The sequence below is a fragment of the Macaca mulatta genome, chromosome 13, assembly GCF_049350105.2.
Source record: "Macaca mulatta isolate MMU2019108-1 chromosome 13, T2T-MMU8v2.0, whole genome shotgun sequence".
NCBI lineage: Eukaryota > Metazoa > Chordata > Mammalia > Primates > Cercopithecidae > Macaca > Macaca mulatta.
This window is the reverse complement of record NC_133418.1, coordinates 57775255-57790469: the sequence shown is the minus strand read 5'-3', so window position 1 is coordinate 57790469 and position 15215 is coordinate 57775255. Positions and strand designations below refer to the sequence as shown.

The window sequence follows — 15215 nt, the reverse complement described above, 5'->3', positions numbered from 1 at the left end:
CTTAACACGGCACTTGGTACTTACTAAATATCCATAAATGGCTTCACAGTAAATGTTTGTTTTAGCCATTTTTCTTCCTGTGGACAACATCTCTGCCATTGTTTATTTCCTAGTCTATCCAGATCAGATTGTTTTATTCACCTTATTGTCATAGGTAGTAAAAACCAATGCAAATACATTTTATAAGGTTGTGTGTCTTTTTATTCAAGAATAATAAACATTTACAATCCTTCAGACACCTTTTTAGTTGATCTCTTTTTGTATTTCTTGATTCCATTCAAGTTACAGAATAAGTAGCTCTTGTTTATGTATCAGCATATATCTGTTTACTACTTAAGACAAACTCTGTTTTCCTTCTATTGAGTAAAAGAAAGAGTTGCTTTTATAGAGTATAAATCTGAATTCATTTCATACCTTTACTTCACCCTAACTGCACAGACACCACCTTCAGGGTATATAGTACATAATCAACTTAGGAAAAAATAATTTTGAAAAAAATCCCATTTCATTGTGGTTTCTCACATATTTTTAAATGACTGAAGCTATTTTTCAAAAAGCTACTTAAAAGCTTTCTAACAAAAATTTAGATCTTTTCTCTATACAATCACTACCCTGCCTATGACTAACTGATCTTTGAGGTTTAGACAGTAGCTTTGCTTAAGAAATATCATCTAAATTTTGTCAGAAACATAAATAAAGTGAAATAAAATGCCCCTTCGACTTGAGGCAGTTTTGTAAAAAAGCAAAGAGGAAATGAAAATGGTTTCCAAAAATGTACTCTTTTGCTGCATGCTCAAACCTGAGTCCTTTTTGCCTAGTGTTCATTTTAAAAAGAGCCAGTTAGACTAAGGCAGGCAGATCATTTGAGGTCAGGAGTTCAAGACCAGCCTGGCCAACATGGTGAAACCCTGTCTCTACTAAAATTACAGAAATTAGCCAGGTATGGTGGCAGGTGCCTGTAATCCCAGCTACTAGGGAGGCTGAGGCAGGAGAATCGCTTGAACCCGGGAGGCAGAGGTTACAGTGAGCCGAGGTTGTGCCACTGCACTCCAGCCTGGGTGACAGAGCAAGACTCTGTTTCAAATAAATAAATTAATTAAAATGAAAAAATAAAAACCAGTTGTGGATGATTGGGTGCCAGAAGTTCAGCACCTTTAGCTTGAGGACTTGAGGACTGTAATGAGAGGGGGACTAGCTGTTGTCCGTACATCTGATGGTTCCGGGAACTTGCCTAGGGAACGCTTCATCACCAAAGAAACACTTCCCTCACATCAAGTCTAGCGCCTTCGCATGTACAACTCATTCGACAAGCACCAGCTGTAAATAAGTCTGCACTCAGGAGCAGGAATATGTAGAGTCCTGGCACCTTCCGTAAGAATTATAAATTGCCCTATTTCAGGATGGAGTGAGATCCTTTAACAAAAGTTCAGAACAGCGGCAGATCTGGTACCAAATCTATTGCACACTAATTGTTTCAATGAGATAATTTTGAGGTAATTACACCTCACCAACCCACAAGTAACCCCGCTCAAGCTGTACTTAATCCAGTGTAGCTTGCTATTTTCAAAAGGTCAGGAAATCTCTTTCCTCACCTCTAACTGCTCACCTTTCTTGGGTGCACTATGGGGATGCATAATTCCAACGGAGTGGAAATTCAGTCGGTAAATGAACCCTAGACATAAATATTCATGGCAAAAACTTTTGGAAAAAAGTCAAGAAATGAGGCTAAGTAAATCACACCCCACCTCTAGAGGTGACTAAGATATGCTCTGACAATTTGCATGGATTTGCTTAAAATCTTTGCTTTGTTATTTAAGAACTATTTTCATGGCAACTAACATATCCCCTGGGCCAGTATTTGGGCACCACCTTCATGCTTTGGCTTATTGAAGAAGAAAGCAAGTGCATTTGGAGCCTCTCAAATTCTTCTTATTCCTGTGACACTTTATTCCTTCTCTACGGTTCTGGTCCTTAAAAAAATAATTCAAAGATTTAAACATTTTCTAATGCAGACAAATATGTCTCAACTAACATAAAATTACTTGGAAGCTTGGAATTTTTTGTACACTGGGAAGCCTGCTGTTGAATTCATTCATTGCCAAAGTTGGCTAAACAACACTCAAACATTGATTCTAATGTATTTTATAAATTATAAATTCTACTAAGTCAATAACCCTGCTCCCCTTTCCCATTCAAAATATGTATGTAGGTGTGAGATGTGTTTTATTATAAAAACAGCCATCCTTTAGTAATAACAATGACTTTTCTCTTTATTACTTATATGGTTTGGCTCTGTGTCCCCACCAAATCTCATGTCAACTTGTGGTCCCATGTGTGGAAGGAAGAACCTAGTAGAAGGTGATTGGATCATAAAGGTGGATTTTCCCCTTGCTGTTCCCATGATAGTGAGTGAGCTTTTCCAAGATTTGGTTGTTTAAAAGTGTGTAGCACTTCCCTCTTTGCTCTCTCTCTCCTGCTCTGCCATGGTAAGACATGCTTGCCTCCCCTTCACCTTCGTCCATGATTGTAAGTTTCCTGAGGCCTCCCCAGTCATACTTCCTGTACAGCCTGCAGAACTGTGAGTCACTTAAACCTCTTTCCTTCATAAATTACCCAGTCTCAGGTAGTTCTTTGTAGCAGTGTGAGAATGGACTGATACAATCACAAACACCAGACTTAACTCAAAGATGCTTTCAAAAAGTTACCTGTCATTCAAGATTCAACACACAGAAACCTCCTGGTGTGACTACAGTTGCAGAAGCAATACGTAAGGGGAAGACCTTTTATGACACTTTACTTTGTACTTGATCTTCTTATGCCTTGGGAAAATTAGTAACAATTTCCCTTGTCAGGATGAGCTATGCACTAAGAACCATCCTGGGAGGAACCAGAAATTTTGGTTCTTTTTAGCATTTGATAATCAAACAGTGCAAGTAGCTATGCCTTGTGGTCTTGTGTTGTTGGACTTTGCCCAGTGGCAGTCAGTGTAAACTTGCCTGTTATAATTAACCAAATTCAGGATAAAGCAGAATTTCTTAATTCTATGCTATTAAAGTTGTTAAAATATTGATATACAAGTAATTGTTTTGTCTTATTTTTGTTCTCTTGTTTCTTTGTTGTACCATTGACTAGTGTGGGAAACCCCCTTAATCCAATGAATTTGAAGATTGGATTTAAGGATTAAAATCACAACTACCAGATAAAACCGTGAGAGTTCTGCTATGATCCCCCTGGTGGCACTCTTTTATGGCAACACTTTCTTTTTAACTATAGATTAGCTTAGAAGGAGGTATGTGGCTCTAGTATGCTCTAAACATGTCTACCTTGTTCTTTATAGTTTTCTCAATTCTGCTACATGATATAAAAAGAAAAACAATATCTTTTTACAAATTCTTGTGGTAATCCTATATGTAATTATATAAATAGCTTTGAAGAAGTCTACTTGATTACCTTCTTGAAAATTGTGGATTAACACACTAAAAGGTCACCTTATCCTTCCACTACCAAATTGTAAAAGAAAGAGGAAGACAGCATGTATGTGTTTAGTGGTTCTTGTAAATGTGATGCCATATTTTGTATTTTTCATCCTTGATTTTGGCAAGATCACAGGGCTGTAGAGCAGGACTATGTCATCTTATGCTTGCTTTATGTGTGACCTTAGGCAAGTTGCTTCCCCTCTTCTTGGACTCAGTTTCCTTACTCTTACAGCTGCTGGTCCAGCAGGTGTTCAGGAAACGGTTTGGAAAATGACTCCTTTCTGCCTTAAAATATAATGTTTTAGGTGGACAAAAATGAATGTTCCTTCTTTGGGATCTGGGCCTTCCATCTTAAAAGATCTATTTCCCATCACATTTTCTATAGTATGTGCTTATGAGCCTCAGGTGGAAAACAAGCAGTTAGCCTTTGGAAGGGCTACGGGTACATGCAAACTTCCTGACATATAAATTGTTTTAAAACGGGTTTGGTGAGACATGAATATACCATTCCAAATTCAAACCCAAACTCAAAATTTTTCTTTTCTATTTCTTATTTTCCAGGGATTTCCAAGAATAGTCATTTCATAGTTTAGTTGTGAAATAAAATCCTCATATCACTATCCAGGGATGTTGAACCATAACTAAGGAGAACTAGAAAATGTACCATTTGCTCTCTTATGGCTTTCACTATGATCTTGTGAGGTTTTTATTATTACTATTTTTAGTAATCATCTCAGCAATATAATCAGAGCAAAAAAAAGATTCTAAAGGCACAAATCAAAGAGGAATCTTAGTTTTCAGTAGGAATATCCTCTCAGTCCCCTTTCTTCAATCTTCTGGTTTCATAAAAGAGGTGATGTCATAATTTATGATGTTAAGCTGACTAGTGAAATGTCATTGTAGAAGTGATGTTTTAATTGATGATGTTAGGCTGGTTAGCAAGAAAGTGTCAAATGTCACTTTTCTGACATAAACTGGCAGTTACGATTATATAATATCAATTATTCTTTGGAAAACTGCATTAGATCAGTTAGAGCTGAACCAATTTAGTTTAAGCAGGTTCATATTATTTTTTCCTAGCCGCTCATCCATTTCTAATTATTAGGAGTAAGATACACTTTGGATGTAGTTTAGACTTTGATAATGTCCTCTTTGGAAAGGTAATGGGTGTCTTACATGGCCTTTGTGTTGCAAAAAGAGGTACAAGCAAAGTCTGTAATGACCTTCCTGAAAGGAGGCTGCACCTTGAATTGCTTTAGCAAATCATCCTCCTCCCAAATTAAAACTCTTGGAATTATTTTAATTGTCAATTGCAATTTAAGTGAAATATGACATTGTGAAGGAATAGTTTTTAAAAAGTCTTAGCTTATTTTGGTTTTCTATGCATGCCAGCTGCTACGTTAATTTAAATTTAACCACAAAATACTAAGCACACTTGCCTCTGCCCTTTCCTTTGCTTTCCAAGTAAAAAGAAAAAAGGGAAGTGAAGAAATGTTTTCTCAGATTCTTTCTCCTTTACTAGGATATCATTTTGAAAATGTGATGAGTTAATTAGAAGGATATAGGAACTCACAACTCAAAAACTGAATGATTAGATTAATAGTAATAACAAATACCATGATATCAATAGCTACTATTTGTTGCAATTACTATATCCAGGCACTGTGCTAATCCTGTAGATGTAGTCCCTTATTTATTCCTCACAACAAATCTGTGAACTAGATATGATTGGTATCATTTTGCATATGAGAAAAAAGGAGGCTTACAAGTACTTTGGCATGAATCAGAAAATAAACATTTTGTAAATGTTAAGTATTTTCGGGAGTATTAGTATCGTTTGGTGGAAGACAATCATGGGGAAATACATCAACGGAGGGAGTCACCTTTCTCAGCCTCTATCATGATCATACCCAAGGTGAAGCATGGCAGCTGAATCCCAGTGTGAAGGTTCAGTGCTAGCATAAAGAAGAGCAAGGAGAAGTTGGTGAAGCTGGGGCAAAGTGAGGATATGTGTGTGTGCAGGTGTGTATGTTTGTGCATAAATTTGCATGTGCATGTTTGTGTGCAGGTATGTATGCACAGGTGTGTGCAAATGTAGACTTGTGTGTACACGTTTGTGCACATGTACATACACATATGTGCACCTATGTTTGGGGGGTAGGAACCAGGATGGGGAGGAAGTATAGAGTAGTGCCAAGACAGGAGTGATATCAGCCTCCTTTAACATGTCTAGTGCAACCTGACCATCGGGTACAGATTTAAGAACAGACCATCCTTCTAGAGTAGGGTCCAGGAGGTGTCATGTTGAGCTTGGCATTGACTATCCAATGTCTGGATTTTGGGCTGGTCCAGTGGGGTAGACTTATGGGGGAGGGGTTAGAGGGACTAAGGCAGCAGGTAGGCTCTGAGGGGGTGGTGTATACTTACCACGTGGCACAGCTGTATTTCAAAAACTGAAGAGCAGATACAGTCCTACCATTCAAAGCTGAGGACATGAACTCATAGATTATTGGCCTTCTCTTATCCCTGCCATATCTCCTATTTCCAGTTCTACCCATACTTACTCAAAAATGAGTTGCCTTCTTTCCACTGCTATAGAAGGGATTTCCTCCAAAACATTAAGCTCATAGATTTTTTTCAAACACTTTAGTTCTACAGGACTGCTTTCCTTCTTACAGGTATTATGACTGTGTCTGTGTGTGTGTGTGTGTGTGTGTGTGTGTGTGAAAACTAGAAAAAATTCAAACCTGGGGCTGAATCAGTTCATTGGAATCACAAAGGAATGTGAAGTTGTAAGACAATATCAGACATTCTAGAACTTGGGTGAAAGGTTTTCACATTCCCTCTCGGGTTCTGTCAAACCACATCACAAAAAGAAATTAATCAATAAACATATCAAATGAGAAAACATCACATTTTTGTCCTTGGCAGCATTGTATGGCTTCATGATGCTTCCTCATGGCAGGTTATTGTATGTGTCTCGGTCCAAGTCTCTTCCCTTTGTTCTCTTCTCCTTCTCTACCTTGGTTTCACCTTGGTTTAGGAGCAAAGCCAAAGTATTTCATTTGGAATCTGAGGAAAAGACAGAAATGATTCCTGGGATTTTGAACTTTCCTCTCTTGCTCCAACCTACAAGAGAGGCAACTCCGGAGAAGGTGGGACAAATAACAACTAACACTTGTCTAGTACTTTGTGATTTTGCAAAGTGCTTTTATAGATAAACTCACTGTTTCTTACAACAGCTTTGTGACATCATGATTATTGTTTCCCCTGGCAGAAAACAAAATGTCTCAAATAAGTTAAGCAAACAGCTAATAGGTTTTCTGAGATACCATGATGTCTCCAACGTAATGTGGGATTTTTTAACCTATCCTCACTCTGGTTATTAGGGGAAATCCTCAGCACCCATGCCAGGACTCTAAAATCATGTAGGCTTGAACTTTCCTTGATTTAAATAATGACCATGACTCGCTTGCTCGCTCAATCACTCACTCCAGTTCCAATGGAGACTTGAAGTCAGTGGGTTAATGCTTTTTCCTTTTTCCCTTTTTCTATTCCAGGAAATAAATACCTTTTTGAGATACGTTTTATTGAGCAAATGCTGATTGACCTTCTATTATGTGCCAAATGCTGTCCTATGACTTGGAATATGATTGTTAGCCAAATCATGCCTTTCTACAGTTTGCATTCTCATGGAGTGGGGCCTAAAAAAATTTTGATAATGAATGTGGCACTAGGTATTCTATGACAGTTCTTTGCATTAGAAACAAGTCACTAGGTTTAGCTCACAAACAAGGAGAGAGGATTGCACTGGGCATGTGTACCAGTAGTTGGTGGTCTTTGGAAGACATTTTAAAGAAATTTCTATCAAAGGATCTGAGAATGTCTCTCAGAGGCCCAAAATATCCCTCCCCAACAATGACATGCTTAATAAGTAAAATCTATAAGCCAATTTCTCCCTTCATATGATGATTTTCTGTGTCTCATAGCTTCAATGTCTATCTCTTAATTTCCACTAAGAAATAAGCAACTAAAGACTTGAGGTGTTACCCTTTTGAGGGTTAATTCGCTCTCCACAAGGGTTTTCCACAGCTGAAAATCTTTTTATTAGATTAACTCTTAAGCATCATATCTGATCTTCTAAGCCACACCTATATCCTGTGGCAGCCGCTGTTGAAACCAACAGTTCTGTGTAGGCTCCAGTCAGTTTCCAGTAGGTACGGCTTTGCTTCAGGCCCGAAATGCACACCTCTTGCCTCCCGCAGGTGCGGACTTTCTTTACCGATGTCACTGCATTGAGAACTGTAGAAACTTAGTGTCCAAGAACATGCATCCTGAAAGTGGGAGTGCTTAATACCAGGTTAGAAGAAATGTTCACCAATGGGGACTGGAAGTCAGTGGGTAAATGCTTCTTCATTTGACTTTTCCTGCCTCAGGAACATTTTGCAAAGCATTTCATTCTGCTTCTCAGATGAGCTCACAAGACTGAACAACTGGTCACCCGTGGTGATATACTTGCATGGACTCTCTCTCCTCCCTTGTTATATTCTGGTTCCCTGGAACTACATTTCCAAATAAATTACTCACACATGGCCTTTTTCTTACACTTTGCTTCTTATGGAATCTAGGTGAAAACAGTCTTTAGGCTTTAATGGCTCAAAAAAGAGTAGAATCAATACATTACTGATGATGAGATTCTGTGCTGTATACAATACACCTAAGCTTCAGTAGTTACAATGGCATTTTATGAGGTATGTGACTTACAAGGCGTTGCCCATGCTGGGCACTGGAATATTCATTCTCATAGTCACTTACCACACTGGGCTCATACATTTCTATTGTGATAGTTAGAGGGTTTTAAAAATTTGAGCCATATAAAATGAAGATGATGACAACAACAAAAACAATGAGTAAGACTCACTCTATAATGAGAATCATATGATATTTTGTAAGTGTTTATACACATGCACTTATTCTGGGCAAAGTTATCAGGATGAACACCAGCAATGACATTTGGTGCAGGCTGAAACTCAGGGGCAGAAGGGTCAGCAGGCCCTGAGTTCTCTGCTCACCCTGCAGGGCTGTGCTTGACCAGGAAAGCTACTGGATATACCATGAAGCTATTACTCCCTTGAAGGAACCTCAGTCTCTACTGCTATCCCTTTTTATAATGCTATTGTGTGAGAATACTTAGTTTAGGACCAATGTTTTTAAGGATGTTCTGAAAAAAATATAGATGACCAGCATCTGGAAATTTTAGGGTTTCTGGTTACTTAGGAAGTGATTTGAGTGCAGTCTCTCATGCAGTCTCACACCCCATTACCAAAGAAGGAGGCCATTAGTCCCAGATAGGTCATTTTAAGGGAAGCCAAGGTCATTGTCAGAGAGCTCCAAGGTCATTTATCAGAAAATCCTACCCACCTCTTTACAAAATATAACAGATACACAGTGGGCTTGGGTGATGATTTTCCACTTCCTCACAATTTAGGATTTAGTGATAACCTTTAGCCAGTGTGTCCAAGAGAATATTCTTGAACGGCTCCTCATTCTTTATTTGCCAAATTTGGCTCCTATCCCACATCATTTATACCTCTTGGTTGGGCAAGGTATGCTTCTGCTTTCAAAGGTTTTATTATTGAGTGTTATTCTTCCTTAGGCCCTTCACAAGAGCAGAGTCATCAAGTTGAGTCCTCATCAAGTGATTTTCATGAAAAGTTGCCTGCATCCATCATCCTCTGTGGAGTGCTAGCTGTGGCTGGCTCTAGGAGGTTGCTGTACCTCTCTAGCTCTTAAAGCCATCCTGCAATGTCTGCCTTCTCTGTTGCTGGATTAATAGGTTCTCCTATGGACTTTGAAATTGGCTTGGTGGATATTGGAGCCATGCAGGAAAAAAAAGACATTAAAACATTTCTTTTCCAAAAAAAATTTTTTTTGCTTGCAATTGCAATTGAAAAGAAGTCCCATTTTTGTAATATGACAAGGTGCTCTCTGTGAATAACACCATTAAATTTCCTGTCAGCTACCCTGGCATAAGAGGAGATCCAAGGTGTTACCATTTTATTTCGTTGCTTTGTAGGTTTCACTAGGTAACATGATAAGCATGTCGTGTTAGGGCAGCGATATTGTGGGCACCTGAGAGATCTTCTCAGTTCCTTTGGTAGGAAAGCTTCTAAAATGGCCCCCGTGATCTCCGCCTCCTGGCATACCTGTCCTTCTATAGACTCCTTCCCTTGTATGTGGTCTGAAGCTAGTGACTTACTTCTAATGCAGAAGTGATGGTGACTTCCATCTGGAAGGCACCTTCTCTTTTCATTTTGACTGCTTTGATGAAGCCGGCTCCCATATTAGAGCATGTAACATCATATGGCAAAGAATTGAGGGACGCCTCCAACCAACACACAGCAAGGAAAGAAACCCCCAGCCCAACAGTCACGAGGAACTGAATCCTGCTAACGAACGAGACAGTCAGCTAGGAAGCACATCTTTTCGGTTAAAGATGAGATGACCACAGGCCTGGCTGACAAGATGATTGCCTCCTGAGAGAGATCCTAAAGCCGAAGACCCAGATTCCTGATCCACAGATAAATAAATGGTTTTGGGGTACTTCATTATACTGCAATAGGTAATAAATGCAGTCCTGCTCCAATTACAGGGGTTAGGAGGCTGTCTCTCTTTTTTGAGCCATTGCAACAGCATCCTCTGGTCATAATGCCCAGGAAATGTCTGTAATCTATGATCTCCTTTGAATGCAGGCAGCCATTTTCCACTCCTGGATCACTAAGCAACATTCAACCTGTCAGAAACTAGGGCATACAAATTCTATTATAGCCACTATATTTAACACAGGAGCCTGGATAATAAGGTCAGAGACGTATTTTACAGCCTTAGCCTTAGCCTGGCATCACATCTTTTCTGGACTAAGGGCATTTTATATGGTTCTGATTGAAAATAGCAGTTATTTTTCCCCCTGATCGGTTATCTTTACTGAAAATGTACATTGCTGCCGCTCCTGACAAGGAGGACTTGTATTAGACACCATGGGCTTGCACCTGAATACCCAAGTGATGCATTACATGAATATAATTTACATAATGAGCCAGGCAAAAGGCATGTGTTAGACTGTACATGCTTGTCAACATTTAAAAATCTTGCAATCCTGACAGAGAGCTGCCTCTTAGAGTGAAGAAAAGAGTGACACTCATTCCTCCAGCCTTCAAACTCTTATCTGTTGCCATGCCACAAATATTACTCATGGAGGATATTCAGATAATTCACACCAAGAAATAAACCTGTTACAGGTTAAAATGTTTATAAAACTAGCATATTGGACTTATCTGGCTACCTTAGAGCAGATTTTTTTTCTAATTTTTCAATAAATATGAAAGATTAAATTCAAGCACCAAGGGGATTTTATGGTTAAGTCACAATTTATAAGTGGGCATTAATTAACATCAGATAAAAATGAGATCCCTAAGGAATTATATTTTGCCTTCTCATTAGTGGCTGTTTTATCATTATAAACCTTTCTAGAATGAATAATTAAGAAATTATAATAAATAACTATATTATAGAAAGGCCCTGGGATAATGAAAACTACAGTGTTTGGCACAAGTTTTAGTCAATACCTCTAGATCTGGGTCACATGCCATCCCTTTGGCTACATTTACAATCTAAAGATTGACTAGGCTATAACAATTAAACTTGAATTTCAGGATTATTTTAACTTTTTATTAGGTTTGAACATCCTGAGATCAGGTAAAATGAGCTCTAGAGATTCAGGTGGAGTTTTCAGATTACTGGTAGTTTTGTTTTTTTTTTGAGACAGGGTCTCACTGTTTCACTCAGGCTGGACTGCAGTGGCACAGTCACAGCTCACTGCAGCCTTGACTTCCTGGGCTCAAGTGATCCTCTCACCTCAGCCTCCTGAGTTACTGGGACTGTAGGCATGCACCACCATGTCTAGCTAATTTTTAATTTTTTTCTTTTTCTTTTTTTTTTTTAGAAGCAGATACTATATTGCCCAGGTTGGTCTCTAATTCTTGGGCTCAAGTGATCCTCTCCCACTTTCCACCTCGGCCTTGCAAAGTGCTAGGATTACAGGAGCGAGCCACCATGCCCAGCCTACTGGTAGTTGTAAATAAACTTGCGTGTGGACTTGAATTGAATACATACCACACCAACTGAAAAGTGAAATATTTCGTGGTTTGCTTTTTACCCCATATTTTGAGATTTAGGGATTTACTTTTATGATATCAAAATGTATCTCCTTGATAGAAGAAAAAAATACACAAAAATGGCGATTTTGCTCCTCAGAAATTGCACCCAACTCCATCTCCCCAAGATATACCTTGTTTTTATTAATTCCACCTTTTCAAAAGGCAATACAATTTATACAATAAACACTTCTATTGTACCTTTTAAATTTTTAGTTCTTGTCCTAAATAAAGTATTTTGAGGTATCTTTTTGATACTGCAAGTACTACCGTTACCTTGATCTAGTCACTAAGTATTAGTAAGTGCAGCACCAGACCAGGCACCACACCATCAGCTTCCCAGGCTAACTCCTGTACCTGAAATAAGGAGGCCAGGAATGCAAAAAGAATAAAAAATTCTGACATGCTGTGGCATTTATTTGCCCTATAACCTACTGACCTAGACAGATTTTCTGGGGTAGGAAAGCATAAGCCAAACGCTGACCTAAATGGAACCTATCAATCCTGCTCAAATGTTAGCCAGCTAGTAATTACCTTACACAGTAATGCCAAAATAATCAAAAGGCCTTTCCTTTTGGAATGAAAGGTGGTCACCTGTACTTTCTGGAGGCTGTGGCCCTTACCAGTCTCTGGTGCTATCCTGCAAGTGGACAACGATGGCGTTGATAAATGGGGTTTCCCCTAGCCTGCAGGCTTTCTCTCTTGACCTTCACTTCCAGTGTCTTCCCAATTCAGGTCCTTGCATTTGAAGTTGCTTTTGCTAGAAGGCTCTTCCTCACTGTTCTTCAAATAATCTTCATTCGGCTGGCCTCTTTCATTTAAGGATCCAATCAAAGGCTACTCTCTGTGATTAACCATTCACACTTTTCAGTTACCTTTGGGTTTTGGGCGGATGCATTTCTTGAGTCTCAAATCCCAAATCCATTATTTACTAGCTACGTAAACTTAGACAACTTATTAAGCTTATACGTACTATAAGTGTAGATGGATATATTCATATTTATCCTTCATTATTCCAAAAATATTTTAAGATAACAAAATCTGTTTATATTATTTAGGTGTTTCCCATTTGTAGTGCCTTGACATTTCTCTTTTTCTTCTCAATGGCCATAATTTGATTCTAGGACCCATGTAACTCCTGTGGGTTTTCCTTTCTCCTTCATATTTTATTATCAGGCCACAGTTATTTATATGTCTTACTCCTCTTTGTAAGCTGATATTGACAATTTATGTAAAGCAAAGGCTGAGTCTCAAAGGCCTAAATTAATTGAGGTTTTGATACCAAAGTTTAGACAAACTGGGCAAATTACTGTAACTGAAAATAAAGGCTTTTTGGTGGTGTGAAATTTGGCCCATATTTCTCAGACTTAGGTTGTCTATGTTGTTTTATTGTATGATAGTTGCTCAGCATTTTATTTCATTTCAGATGTAAAATTACTTGGAAATTTATAAGATTTGGGACCATTCTATCAACTGTATTTAAAAATCTGCTGTGTGACTATTGATAGGAATGAGTGCGTTCTGAATTATTTTCCATTGGAACAGAATTTGTTGGTCATTGGTTGGTGACATTCTTGGGTGTCTTTGGTTGATAATTTTGAAGACACCACATTGGTAGCAGTGAACTGATATATAAAAGAAGTTAACAAACTGTGAGTTCTTCTTTATGAGTTGTTGCAATACAAACAGGCTGCTGAAAACTTTTACTGTTGACTCATGAGATGAACATTAAAACTAATTTGTACTGTTTGTTTTGTTTTGCTAATTTTTGATGAAGTTGTTTAAGCACCTTTTGAAACAAGACACGAAAGATGCATCTACCATCTAGAAGTTGCATCTTCTATCTGTGCCAAGTGTCTGTGTAGTATGCCTGGACTCCTAAGAGCTAAATTAGCTAATAATTGAATATCTGCAATGTGAAAAAATAATTAGCTCATTAAATTTGTAATATAATATGGGGGACTTCTGACAACAAAATTAGTTAACTTAACATTCTTGAGATGTTTACTTTGAAAGAAAAAGTTTGGTAAGCAATGAGATATAACAGTCTTAAGACAGGAAAAGGGTAATTACAAATGGAGAATAAGAGAATTGAGGCACAGCCTGAACAGATCTGGTAAAAAGGATGTTCTATCTTTGAACTCTAAAAATGTTCATTTACCTTGGATTGCATACCTTTCTCTGAATTAAACAGCCCAATCAGTATATAGAATACCAAGACAAAAAAATAAAATAAAATATCTAAACACACAGAGCCAAGAGGTTTCTGGATAATGAAAGAAATGTAGAACTTCTTTTAGAATTAGGATTTTTTTTTTTTTTTTAGAAATGCCTTGTGATTATGACGTTCAAATTCCCAACTTAAGAAAGATGAGGTAGGTGACACTACTATGTCCCTTGTTAGATAAAGAAAATAGTGACAACGATAAAAGGATTTCATAATTTAGGTTTTAAAATCCCATTGAGATGATATGGTTTTACCTGATAACCCCAGCTACATATCTGACCAGCTGCAATTATCTGTTTTGTATGAGTAAATACATTTCTTCCTTACCTTTGTCGCATGCAAGAAATCCCCACCCACTGGAATGATTTTGTGACACAGTGACCTATTGAACAGAGACCCCCTTTAAAACTACGCATTCCATTGCATGTCTTCAACCTTTCTCTAGGGCTGTCATTCTCTTTGTAGGCTGCACATTAAAGTTACCAGGGGAGCTTTTAAAATATGTCCATGCCTGAATCCTAACCACAGAAATCCCAATGTAATTGTTCTGTGGTAGAATCCAGGCAATGGCATTTTAAGAACACCTCACTAAGGTGCAGTCAGGTTGTGCAACATTTTGTGTACAGCCAGGTCGCTGGTTTTATTTTCGCGCAGCCGGGTTGATGATTTTAATTCTCTTTCTCTCATGGCAATTGTCGAGCACCCTCAAAGGACCAGATAGTCTCAACCTTGTTCAAGTTCACACATGGGGCTTACGCAACAGGGAGATCACCTACGACCCCAAGTTCTTTCCATCACAAGCCTTCACTCAGCATGAAGAGGAGAGGAGTCTGAAAAGCGTTTCCTTTTAGCAGGCTCGGCTTCTCTGTGTTGGCAAGGCGCCCCGGGAGAACTGGCTTTCAGGCATGCACGCGATGGAATGCAATATGGACCTTGACATTAATCAGACTGTGTCTTTTCCTCTTCTCTGCAAAAGCACAGCACAGCCACAAGGTGAAAAGATGGGGCAGTTTCATCCTGGCTGGATTTCCCCTTCTCTCTCTGTTGTTGGGGAGCATGAAGCCCTGAACTTCAAGCACTTATAATAATGTTTCACAACAAGCAAAGAACTCTGGTCAAATTTCTGGAGGGAAAAGCAGTGAGAGGTTGGAAGTCACCATTTTCTTCTTGCTTAGGAAATGAAGTTTTTAATTTTTTTCTAGCTATGCTTTCTCTACTGAGTTTTATGTCAGGAAATATGCACCTGGTGATAGCCTGTTGCTGAAGTAAACTTCAGGCTTTTTTCCCTCTCTTCCTCTT

General features: G+C 38.5%; 1 protein-coding gene and 1 long non-coding RNA gene across 28 annotated transcripts in view; one reads left to right on the top strand and one right to left on the bottom strand.

Moving 5' to 3' along the window:
- LOC114671950 (uncharacterized) overlaps positions 1 to 15215 on the top strand; it is a 474108-nt gene that overhangs the window by 332602 nt on the left and 126291 nt on the right. The gene's annotated exons all lie outside the window — the stretch shown is intronic.
- LOC144333949 (uncharacterized) lies at positions 5249 to 6243 on the bottom strand. Its single transcript, XR_013403094.1, has 3 exons — positions 6041 to 6243; positions 5904 to 5961; positions 5249 to 5431 (listed from the first exon to the last, which is right to left on the bottom strand). It is a non-coding gene; the product is annotated as an uncharacterized LOC144333949 (long non-coding RNA).